This window comes from Nansenia antarctica, assembly GCF_963989245.1.
Source record: "Nansenia antarctica genome assembly, chromosome: 1".
In the NCBI taxonomy this organism is placed as follows: Eukaryota; Metazoa; Chordata; class Actinopteri; order Argentiniformes; family Microstomatidae; genus Nansenia; species Nansenia antarctica.
The window spans coordinates 114,183,533-114,197,002 of NC_137674.1; positions in this window are offsets into that span (position 1 = coordinate 114,183,533).

A 13,470-nucleotide genomic window follows, 5' to 3' on the forward strand; every position below is an offset into this window, starting at 1 on the left:
GGGCTGCAGGTGCAGCTTCATGTTCTGCTCATGTAGTTTGTGTTGTGTGTGTTCCTCCACAGAGAAGGAGAGGTTTATGATGATGTTGATCATTTTCAGGCATGATAATCGCTCACCTTTCGTCGAAATTAGCCATTTTGAATCCAAAATAGGTGACTTCCCTGAATCACATAGATCCGATGAGTTTTGTTGGGGGGGGGGGGGGCGGAGCGGCCCATTAGTCTGGAGCGCACGTTGAACGTTCGAACGATAACATTTTGATGGGCCGTTGACCAGGGCTACAGAACGTTGATGGCCCTACCAGCAGTGGCGTGCAGTCAGGTGAGGCAGGGTAGGCAGTGCCTCACCCAGGCATTTAAGAAAGAAAAATAATATCAGTCTTTTTAAAATATTTGTTTATTATTTTTTTATCTAAAAAAAACAAAAAAAACAAAATTTATTTTACTCATTATTCTTAACGTTAATGTGTTAAAATGTTGTTAAAATAAAAATAAATGATGTAAAATGTGTTGTTTTAAAAATATAATGCATGCCCTGGCACCAGGAGAGTTTGCTCCCAAAGCGAGCTGATTGCTGGCGAGAGGCTGAGGCAGACTGTGCTTGTGCCTTTGTGCTATGCGAAGTGATAGACCAACGGTTTCGTAGGTTTGCGCATGCGTAGTCTGTTCTCACATTGTCTTCATTGATGGACGTTGAGGCACCGTGCAGGCTGCCTCTGACGGCATGATTGACAGTTTGCGTTTGGCTTGCCGTAGCGGCATCCTCTGCTGTTCGCGCCGCGGTTCTACATTTCCCCAGCTAACTTGCGATCGGCATCATGGATATCCAACAGTTAAAAAGATTTTCAACCTTCAGTTTTGAGCAAAAAACGAAATGTGATTGAAAATGGGAGGGCAACACCTGACCTATCTCAATTAACCCAAAGGAAGGGACAGAAGATTGTACGAACATTTCAAACGGAATGGTACAAAAAAAAAGACTGGCTGTGTGGATGTAGCCAGGCTAACAAGCTGTTCTGCTTCCCTTGCCTACTGTTCTCGTCTAGCGTGTGGGTGAAAGGGGGCTACTGTGACCTGAACAATGTTCCAAGAGCTTTAGAGAAGCATGAAAAATCCATAGCCCACATCCACTCTCAGATTGCCTTGGAAACCTTTGGCAAAAGTCGCATAGACATGGCCCTGGATGAGCAGCACCGGCTGCATGTCACTGCACACAACGCAAAGGTAAAGGAGAACCGGGAAATCTTGAAAAGCCTAATTGATGCAACATGCTACCTTGCTAAACAAGAATGAGCATTTCGGGGGAACGACGAGAGCAGTAGCTCCATCAATCGTGGGAATTATGTCGAACTTTTACATTTGATGGTAGAAAAGGATGAGCAATTAGCCGCACATTTGCCTACGCATGTTACATATGCTTAAGATAATGTAGGCTATTGCGTGCCGGTTCAAATGCTGTAAATCCTGTGTTGATGCAGGTGAATTTATAATATCATTGAGCTGTTTTGCGTGCTGCTGTAAATCCTGTTGAGATGCAGGTGAATGTAGGCAATGCCATACAGGCTGTTGCGCTACGCTATGTGTAGTTATGAGATAACAATACATGACATTTTTGACCAGCTATTTGGGCTATGTGATTGACTTTATAGTATAGTGTTGTGGGGAACATGACGCGTTCCGACCTGCAGAGGGAGCCACAGGACAGTTGGTGAAGGGATGGGGGCGCAATTGGCACCGGCTGATGCCAATTGGGTCCTCATCAACGCGCGCTCTTAATGTGTTGCTTTGTTCTCCCCCGGGACACAGAGTAGGACGCAGTAAGCGGAGAACGGAGGAAGCGGGGAGAAGCAGCGGAGAGTCGGTTGCAGAGAGACGTCGGAGAGCGCTACAGGAGAGCCGCGACCGGAAGGGTCGGGCAGGAAGCGAGCGGGGACGTACTCGCCTGAGCGAGGCTCAGCCAAACCGGACTCCAGACCAGCTGCACAAATAAAACCCATTCCTTAAACTGCCAAATCCTATTGTCTGTCTCCCTCTGTGCCCGAACCTGTTACAGTGGCACCCGACGTGAGGCACAGAGGAGAGGCGGACCCAAAACACCCAAATAACAGACAGGCGGGGGCATGGAGTCGCCCCTGGGACACGTACTCGCCCACCTGGCACAGCTGCAAGAGCAGCAGGCGGCGATGGCGCGGGCCAGCCACGACGCCCTGATGGACATGGCCCGCGCCCAGGCCGAGGACCGGGCGGACCTCCGGGCCATCATCCGCGACCGGGAGGGGTACGGGGACTACGGCGTGGCAGGTGGGACCCGAGTCCGGATGTTGCGGATGACGGAGGGGGACGACCCGGAGGCGTACATTGAGACGTTCGAACAGGTGGCCCGGAGACAACGGTGGCCAGAGGACGAGTGGGCCCACCAGCTCCGGCCCCTGCTGATCGGGGAGGCGCAGCTCGCGCTGGCGGGTCTCCCGGCGGCCAGCCAGGCCGACTACCCGACAGTGGTCAGGGCCATCCGGGACCGGCTCGGGCTGAGCCCGGAAGAGCACCGGCGCCGGCTCCGTGCCCTGACCCTGGAGGCCGGCGGGAGGCCGTTCCTGTACGGCCAGCAGGTGATGGACATGGCGCGGCGGTGGCTGCAGCCCGAGGAGAGATCGGCGGCGGAGGTGGTGGAGCAGGTCGCCCTGGAGAGGTTCGTGGGGGGCCTATCGGCGCTGACCGCTGCCTGGGTAGCCTACCACCGGCCCGCCAACCTCACCACCGCCATCGGGCTGGCCGAGAACCACCTGCCCTCTCCAGACGCGGGGGTGGCGGGACCCGCCGCGGTCCCGGTCCCAGCTCCCCGCCGCCAGGGGGGGGCTGCCCGGACCGGACCCGTGGCGGGGACACGGCGTGAGAGGCCGATGGCCGCTCCCCGGGGCGGGTGGCCGGAGGCAACGCAGGGGGGCGCGGCCTTCACCCCACAGGCGGCAGAGGAGGGGTGCTGGCGGTGCGGCCAGCCTGGCCACCTCCGCCGGGACTGCCCAGCTATGGAGGTCGGCCGGGCTGTCCCCACCGCCGACGAGGTCACCCCTCCCCCGGATCCGAGCGAGGTGTACCGCATCCGGGTAAGGATGCAGCGGGGTACGCACGAGGCGCTGCTGGATTCGGGCTGCCTACAGTCTATGATCCACCAGCGCCTGGTGCGACCAGGGGCATTGGTGGGGGCATCGAGGGTGTCAATACTGTGTGTGCATGGGGATGTTCACGTATACCCGGTGGTCCCCATCGAGATGAATATAATGGGAGAAAATATAGAGTCAAGGCAACCCGAGGTGCCGCTGCCGGTGTTTCCTCCAGTGGGAGATTTTCCCCTCGAACAGTCTCGTGACGCTACCCTACGCTCAGCCTACGACCAGGTGATGGTGATTGATGGTGCACGGGTATGGCCAGACGCGGCGCTCGCTCCCCCATACTTTACGTTGGTTAGGGACGGACTATATAGAGTGAGTCGTGACACTCGCAGGGAAGAGGACGTCACCCAGTTGCTGGTTCCCCGGGGCCGCCGGGAATCGATATTCCAGGCGGCACATTATAACCCCATGGCGGGCCACCTAGGATATGATAAAACACTTAGTCGCATAATGGACCGATTCTACTGGCCGGGGATACGGGCGGAGGTGCGCCGGTGGTGCGCCGCCTGCCGCGAATGCCAGCTAGCCAACCCCCCGGCCGTCCCGCGGGCGCCGTTATACCCTCTCCCCCTGGTTGAGGCCCCGTTTGACCGTATTGGAATGGACATTATCGGCCCATTAGAGCGATGTGCACAAGGCTATCGGTTTGTGTTAGTTTTGATAGATTACGCAACCCGATACCCCGAGGCAATTCCCCTGCGCTCCATCTCCGCGAAGAGTGTGGCGCAGGCGTTGTTTCAGGTCATCTCCCGGGTGGGGATCCCGAAAGAGATCCTCACTGACCAAGGTACCAATTTTATGTCACGCACCCTCAAAGAGCTGTACGGATTATTGAATATTAAAGGTCCGGACGAGCGTGTACCACCCGGCCAGCGATGGTCTGTGCGAGCGGTTCAACCGGACGCTAAAATCAATGATCCGTAAGTTCGTTCACGAGGATAGTCAAAATTGGCACCAATGGCTAGCCCCCCTGTTATTCGCGGTGCGGGAAGTCCCCCAGGCTTCCACTGGGTTTTCCCCATTCGAGCTCTTATATGGGCGCAAGCCTCGCGGCGTCCTGGACCTCATTAAAGAAAGCTGGGAGGAGGGGTCCAGCGGCAGTAAAAATGAGATTCAATACGTCCTGGACCTGCAGGCAAAGCTCCACACGTTAGGGGTTATATCACGGGAGCATTTACACCAGGCCCAGGAACGACAGAAGCGCCTGTATGACAGGGGGTCTAAGCTGCGCATCTTCGCACCGGGAGACAGGGTCCTTGTACTACTGCCCACTTCCAGCTCTAAATTACTCGCCAAGTGGCAAGGGCCGTTCGCGGTCACACGGCGGGTGGGGGAGGTGGACTATGAGGTGGTGCGTTCAGATCGGGGGGATAGCACGCAGATATATCACGTGAACCTCCTTAAAAAATGGACCGAGGTGATCCCTGTCGCGCTGGCTACGCTACTTCCCGAGAGGGATGAGTTCGGACCGGAGGTCCCAAAGTCTAAAATTAGTACCCTGGCCCACTTAGGAGACCATCTTTCGGCGGCCCAGCGAGCGGACGTGGCCGAGTTGCAACAGAGGTTCGCTGATGTGTTTTCCCCCCTACCCGGGCGCACCACGCTGATAGAACACCACATAGAGACGCCACCGGGCGTTACGGTGCGTACACGGCCTTATAGGCTGCCGGCTCACAAACGCGACGTGGTGAGGGAAACTACCTGCTGGGGCGCTCGTTCACCCTCTACCATGCTCCCCTCCAGTGGCTCCACCGTATGAAGGACTCTAACGCGAGGATCACACGCTGGTACCTCGCGCTGCAGCCCTTCAATTTTACGGTGGTGCATAGGCCGGGGGCGCAGATGGTCGTGGCCGACTTCCTCTCCCGTGATGGGGGGGGGGGGGGAGTAGGCTGGCGGCCGGGCGCGCCCGGCCTTGATCTGGTGGTGGGGGTGTGTGGGGAACATGACGCGTTCCGACCTGCAGAGGGAGCCACAGGACAGTTGGTGAAGGGATGGGGGCGCAATTGGCACCGGCTGATCCCAATTGGGTCCTCATCAACGCGCGCTCTTAATGTGTTGCTTTGTTCTCCCCCGGGACGCAGAGTAGGACGCAGTAAGCGGAGAACGGAGGAAGCGGGGAGAAGCAGCGGAGAGTCGGTTGCAGAGAGACGTCGGAGAGCGCTACAGGAGAGCCGCGACCGGAAGGGTCGGGCAGGAAGCGAGCGGGGACGTTCTCGCCTGAGCGAGGCTCAGCCAAACCGGACTCCAGACCAGCTGCACAAATAAAACCCATTCCTTAAACTGCCAAATCCTATTGTCTGTCTCCCTCTGTGCCCGAACCTGTTACAAGTGTATTAGCCTACATTACATTACAGTCATTTAGCCGACGCTTTTATTCAAAGCGACTTACAATAATTGCATTTAACGTAGGAGTGTACTGCTTTTTTAAGGCAAAATGAAGAATAGCAAACTAACAATACAATAGGTGCTTAACAGGGAGGATTCTGGTAGTAGGCCTACTTCTGAAGTCGCAAATACTGAGATAAGAATGTAACGTTAACAAAACACAAATTGCTAGCTAACGATAGATGGCTAACTTTGGTACTAACATTTGGTACTAACATTACTAAGTGCAGTACAGATACAGTACAGATAACTACTAACGTTAGCGTTGTCAGCCTATTTTGCAAGCTGTTAGCCCCTTTCACACATAGTTCCCTGTAAATTAAATGGAATCGCAACCCAGGTCCGCCAGTGATTTTCGCCGTTTAATGAGCTAAATGCCCGAAAAATATGATGATGAATACATATAAAACTGAGGTATGATATATGGCAGATATATGGCAGTCTCAGGCGCCTGTCACGTCTCCAGTAGCTACATTAGAACTTTGCATCCTTTGATACCATATACACAGAGAGAGAACACAGTTACATATACACAGAGAACACAGTTATATACCATATACACAGAGAACACAGTTATATACCATATACACAGAGAACACAGTTATATACCGTATACACAATTCTTATTGAGTCAGCACCCCCCAATTTTAGAACCTTAGATGTCGTTAGATCCCACAAAAAAGGTGGTGGAATCACCTCTTTCTTCCGAGACAGTTTTAACTGCAAACAGAAATCCTTCGGGGAATTTTTATCATTCGAATATCTTTCAGTTGTTTTTAAATGTTCCACTCGAATTCTTTTTATAATTTTATACAGACCACCCCAATACTCTACTAGCTTCTTTAATGAACTTACAGAGCTTCTCTCCATCATTACTACTGAATTTAATGGTCTGATCATTGCTGGTGATTTCAATATTCATGTAGATAACTCAGAGGACAACAAAGCCAAAGAACTCTCTGTTCTGTTAGATGTTTTTGAACTTCAACAACATGTGAACCTCCCTACTCATAATCGAGGTCACACTCTGGACCTTATCATCACCAAAGGCCTAGATATTTCAAATGTTGTTGTAACTGACATTGCCCTGTCTGACCACTGTTGCATATTCTTTGACGTATCTATCTTTCCTGTTATTCAAACTATGTCTAAAACTATTTCCAAACGATATATCAATGAAAAGACCAGTGCACTGTTCACACAGGCCTTTTCCCTAGCCCCCCCCCCCCAAACTTCTATTCCAACCTCAGTAAATGACCTTCTACACGATTTCAACTTAAAAATCACAAAACCCATTGATGATATTGCACCCATTAGATCCAAATGCATCTCTGGTAAGCAAAAAGCTCCCTGGAGAACGATAGTTATGGAGATAGACTCCAGTTCTATGAGTGGAGCGGAGCCCCATAGGGGAGCTCTGCTCCTATTGGTTTACCCGCTACCTAAAGTAGCCAATGACTGAATTTTTCAATGCCTGCGCCCGCCTGGGGTGCTATATAAAGGGGCGTACTTCGCTCCATCATTCTCCCAAACATACAAAACAGCCGGGTTTGAACGAGTCGAAGTGGGCCAGCAGCCCTATGGGGCTCCGCTCCACTCATAGAACTGGAGTCTATCTCCATAACTATCGTTCTATATCGTGGAGCTCCGCCCCATAGGGGAGCTCTGCTCCTATTGGTTTAGGCGGAGCGAGCGAGGCCAAATGTACCCCCACTGAGACTATTAATCCGAAAACAATCTCAGCAGCACCCGGAGCTGACCACTGATGTTGGTTCAAGACAACCTTAAAAAGTTGGCCCAACCCACACCGAGTCTGCTCCACTGATCTAGCCCTTACGTGAGCACGCAGGGTTGTAGATCTAACGGAACATGTCCTGGAGGAGGGTCCCTTCCCCAGGCACATCCGTATTCATCCTGACAGCACTTGAATAGAATCCCCATGACCAGGGCAATCCAAGTGCCTTCCCCACTACATCAGTCATCAGCAAAACTGAGGACAGAATGAGAAAAGGATGAGGAAGAAATATCTTTCAAGTAATACCGTATAAAAAGTGATGGCGACGACCAAGACGCCGCCACACATATCTCCTCCACTCCCACTCCCCTGAGAATGGCCACTGATGTGGCCATGCCCCTGGTGGAATGAGCCCGAATGCCAGTCGGCACGGGCTGCCCCTTTGATTCGTATGCGAGGCTATAGCCTCGCAAATCCAAAGGGACAGCCTCTGCTTCGAGAGTGGTGTCCCGGCTTTCTGTCCGCCATAGCAGATCAGAAGCCAGGGAGAAGATCTCAGTCCTGCCGTGCGCTTCACATGTTGTGCCAACGCGCGCACCGGACAATACAATGTAAAACGCCTCTCCCTCTCTCCGTCGTGAGGAGGAGGAAAAAAAAGGCGCTCAGAGCACAGCTCTGAACCCTAAACCCACGATTAACCGTAGGGATAAAGCCGGGTTAGGGCGTAATACAGCTTTTGTTTCGTCATCAGATATGATCAAACAATCTGCCCGTGACGAGAGAGCGCACAAATCACTCACTCGCTCAGCCGTAGTCAAGGCGAGGAGTAGACTCGTCTTGAGAGACAATAAAACGCAACGACACAGTGACAATGGGTTCGAATGGGGGCACGCACAGCGCCTCTAGCACAATCGACAGGTCCCATTTTGGCATTAGAGTCCTATGAGGGCGTCTAAGCCTACACACTCCAGTCAAAAAACGCTTAACCAGCGAATGACTGAAAAAACCAGTGTCGTTGTCGCAAAACCCTCATGACAAGCTGAGATGGCAGCCGCGTAAACTTTAATAGTTCCCGCCGCCAATCCCTTGTCAACAGCGACTGTAAGAAGCACAAGAACGTTTCGACCCGACAGCAGACTGGGTCAACGTCCTGTCCCTCACACCACTGTGTAAAACTCGCCAGCGCGCCGCATATCCCTTTGCAGTGGATTGCGCGCGCGCACTCTGAATGGTCTGAATGACCGCGTCCGTCAGACCCCTGCGTTCTAACAATCCCTCTCAGTAACCAGGCCATGAGGGGCCCCCCCTCATAGGCGGCCCCTTCACCAAGCCTCCGGCTTGAGAGAGTGCATCTTGTCGATGAGGTATGGGCCATGGGCCCTCTACCAACATCTCCATCAGTTCCGGAAACCACGGGGCTCCGGGACGCGTCCTAACGATTCCCACCGTAGTTGGGCGCTCCGCCACGCCCCCAGCGGGCTCGCCACGCCCCCAGCGGGCTCGACGCACACGCAGCGGGCTCGACTCCGAAACGGCATACATTTTGCCGTCGCCACGCCCCCAGCGGGCTCGCCCCCGACTGCATACATTTTCGCGCACTGCGTGGCTATTTTAAACATTACCGTTTCAATCAACCACGTAATATGTGACTGTCAGATATTTATTCACCAGAACTAGTAAAACAGAGGTAGAGGACAACAGAGGGGCCAGAAAAGTGAGCTGTAAAAAAATATTCCCTGACCTCTCTTAACGAGACGAGCGATAAGTTACATTAAATTACAATATCAGAGCATAAAAACATCACAGGAGAGACATGGCAAATGTGCGTCCATCCCACCAGCTAAGCAGTTTTTGAGTCGATTAAAGTTTCATTTATTTCAGTTGTTCTGCCTATGTATCCTCTTGAGGATAAAACATGTGAGATCAGGTTTTGTATAGATTTGTAAAAATGAACATTAGAACCTGAAATGAACTGATTGAAAAGAACCGATTGATATGAACTGATTGAAAAGGGCCTATTGATATGAACAGATTGAAGTGAACAGATTGACAATAGCAGGCCTATTAAATACAATGGCAGTCAAAACTGTCCTTTTGAGCCGTCTTTGGGTCTTCAATATATACAAAGGGGGTAGAGGAGCACCAAAATACTATGAATGAAAAAACCTTTATTGTCGCCAATGGGGACATTTTGTTGTCAAACAGCTTAGTAGGGCAGACAGAAAACATTCAATAAATAATGTGTGAAGGCGTTTCATCAGTGGGGAGCATATCGCGATGAGAGGAGCTCCAGCAGAGGAAGTGGTCATCCTGGCACACACTTCTCCACACTTGGTGTTGTACTCCACCACCTGTCGTTCCAGAGCTTCCAGCATAGAAGGGCCTTGCTGTGCACCATACTCTCCCCTGCACACCTTTTGGAAGAGTCTGAACAAAAAACTGTTAGCCAATAAAGTTATAATATGCATGCTGTATACCGTTTCAAACTATACATCCCACTCCACTGCTCATATGTGTTCAAATGTGTGACACATACACAACCATCATCAACATAGTATTATACAGTCTCAACCCCAATCATGTGAGGGGTCTTTTGACAATACATACATAATAACTACAATATGATCTTAAAAAAAAGGTGCACATTTGGACAAACTGGAGGTCTGGGCAGATCTCTCTGTTCGCTGAGGCATGGACATATCTCACGCCATACTGCATTTGCAGGTCGTGCTTCAACACACAAAGTGCTGATGTGGGAGAGTGGCCGATTTCAAAAAGCCTCGTCAGGCTCTCAATTGATGCCTTCCCCATATCTCTGTGCCCAAGGGCCTCGGCCACAAACAGGTTGTGGTTGTGGGTGTTCTTTACCCTGACTTCCAATGGGAAGTCAGGCATGTATATCAACATTATGTTAAGTTTGAGCCAGTGAATGAGGGAATCAGTGGATTGGTGAGGTAACAAGGAGGATGTGGATGAGTTGAAATACTTGGCGTCAACAATCCAAAGTAATGGAGAGCGTAAAATAGAGGTGTAGAAGATAGTGCAAGCTGGGTGGAGTGGGTGGAGAAGTGTCTTAAGAATGATTTGTGACAGAATGCTACCAGAATTCTACCACCAATAGTGAAAAGGAAAGTTTACACGTGGTGGCATTGTCTGACAAATAACTAAACAAGAGGCAGAGCTTGGTTTTGGACATGGCAGATAGGAGACAAGCTGGTAGGGGTCAGGATGCTGGAGATAGAGCTGAAGGAAAAGGCGGAGGCCTAAAAGAAGGTATATGGTGTGGTGAGGGTGGACCTGCAGATGGTTGGAGTGAGAGAAGCTGATACAGGACAGTTTAAAATGGAAAAAAATACTCTGCTAACGAGGATGTTAAGTTTAAGCCAAGGATGAATATAACAACATGATTATCAGCGTACAGTAGACCTGCATACATCTCTCAACTCACCGGCTAATCCGCCGCCTTAGAGGCTGGCACTGTTTCAGGGTGAGAGACATTGTGGCTGGACCGCATGTGTTTTTAGATGAAGGTCTCGAATTGGCCGTCATAGACCTCACATCAACATGGTGCTGACACTTGTAGTCCACCTAAACAAAACATTATATTCACTATATAAACGTAAAGTGGAAGGAGTTGAGAACCTATGTGAATGCCATCCGCCTGATACGTGACTGTTTGGAGCAGGCACAAGACATTTTAACTGTTACCCTGAAAAGAATGCGCTTTGCCAGACATGGAATGGTTCTTTGGACCCTCCATGTTACCCCGGAGTGTTTTGCTGCCTTCACCCACTCCCTTGCCTCGTCCTCTGTCCTGACCTGGACTCTAATTTGTGCCTCAAATGAAGCATGATCCCCTGGTGATGGCAGGTCCATGTATTTGCACACATGGTATGTGTGATCAGGGGGTAGCCAACTCTGCAGATGGAAGCCACAGAGGAAGAAAATACAATTAGTATGGACGGATATACATTGGGACTTTTACCTCATAACCTTATCCTACAATGATGACTTATTGCGATTCTCATCAGTTCCCTTCTTCCAGTTGCTAGGTTCATAAATAAACACTTTAGGGCTCAATCTGTCAATAACAAGCTAGTACTCAACAATAAGCAATCCGGTCTTCTCTGGTCATAACTGTCATCATATTTCATATTTACATGCTAACAGCAATGTAATTTGAAGGGCTTGACTTTGTAGCCTACATTATGTGTGAACACATTACTTTTTCCTTGTGATGAGTTCACTTGTCTGAAGGACAAGTAGGCTACAGTACATGAAAAAGTCCTGCTAAACTTTAACGTTATACCTTCAATTGAGGATATTCCTCCATGTTTTCCCTGACATCTGAGCACACACTGACCTGAGTGCTACTGACAGTGACAGGGTTCACTGATGGTCTGTAAATTACCAAGGAGAAGTGTTAGGCTCAAAACGTAGGAGCAATAACCAAAATCATGAATGAAAGACCCAAATATGTACTTTTCACAATGCACATGGAGTTCATATTTTAACTTTAGAAACGTTGATAAATGAAACCTACGCGGGCGCAGCATAAGTGCGGCAGTCTTGCATCGACATCTTGCAGCGAGGCATCGACATCTTGCAGCGAGGAAAGAGATGCGCAGCCTTCAATTGAGGATATTCCTCCACGTTTTCCCTGACATCTGAGCACACACTGACCTGAGTGCGCGCAGCCTGGGGGGCGGAGCCCGCTGGGCGTGGCGGAGCCAATCGTTAGGACGCAGCCCGCTGGGGGCGTGGCAGAGCGCCCAACTACGGTGGGAATCGTTAGGACGCCTCCGGGACGGTCCGGGGCTACAAGAATTAACTCTAGCCTCTCTGACCTCACTCGTGCCAACAGTGGGAGGATAGATGTCAGGGGTGGGAACGCGTATAACAGGACCCTCGACCATGGGTGGTGTGCGAATGTATCGACTCCCAATGGCGGGTTGTCCTGTTCGCGCAGGGAGAACCAAAGGTGACACTGCGCATTCGTCCGTGACGCAAACAGAACCACTTCTGCTTGCCCGAACCGTGCCCAAATCAGCGACACAATGGAGGGTGCTAACCTCCAGTCGTCGTCCCTCGGGCCTCCCCGTGATAACAGATCTGCTCCTTCGTTGAGCAGACCTGGAATGTGGAGAGCTTTCAGCGAACTCAGGCGACTCCGCGCGCGATGACGCGCGGGTCTCTCCAGTAGCTCAGGTCGGTTTTGACCGATCTCTTATTACAATCAACTTGCGACGGCGTCTCACTGGAACCAGTCGCAGTCGTGCGAACCGCCTCTGCAGTCTGCGCATGTGTAACAGGCCTAAGGGGACCACTACATGGGCTGCAGACATCAGTCCTAGTAAGGACATCCTTGACAGAGCGGTGATTGTATTTGTCACTCGACACACCCGGAGAACTGACGTCAGTGTCGCTCTCCGTGGTGCCGATAAACTGGCCCTCATCTCGGCAGTATCCAACTGAATGCCTAGATAGGAAAACTGTTGAGCCGGCCACGGAGCACTCTCTGTCCAGTTTACAGCTAACCCCAGCTGAGTGAGGTGCTGCACCAGTGAGGTTGCGTCCCGAATGGCTCGATTTGGGCATTGGGCCAAGACCAGTAGGTCGTCGAGATATGCTAATATGCGTATCTCGTTTCGCCTCAGTGGTTCGAGTGCTGTCTGCACGCATTTGGAGAAAAAACGAGGAGCAAGCGCGTACCCGAAGGGCAGGCGCGTGTACTCGTAAACCTTCCCTTGGAAAGCAAAACGTAGGAATTTCCTGTGCCACTCTGTGATTGGCACACGAAATACGCGACCCTCAGGTATCTACGAAAGGGGCGTTTCGCCACTCTCTCGTTGAGGACCCTGAAATCTAGTATGGGTCTCATGTCTCCCGAATTCTTTGGGACAAGGAAATACGGGGAGTACCATCTCATGTCCCACTGGTCCCTCGGAACCAATGTCACTGCGCCCTTTGTTAGGAGATTCGTAATCTCCTCCTGGAGCGCACGTGTCTTTATCGGGCAGGACAAAAAACAGTCTCTCTCACGCCCCTGAAGGGCGGAGGAGGCTGAATGAACTGTAGTGCATATCCCCTCCTCAATGTCCTGTCTAGCCAGCCCGACAGAATACCTGTCCCTTCTAGTCATTCTGCATAACGCAACGACAGCGGCTGGACCGTCTGT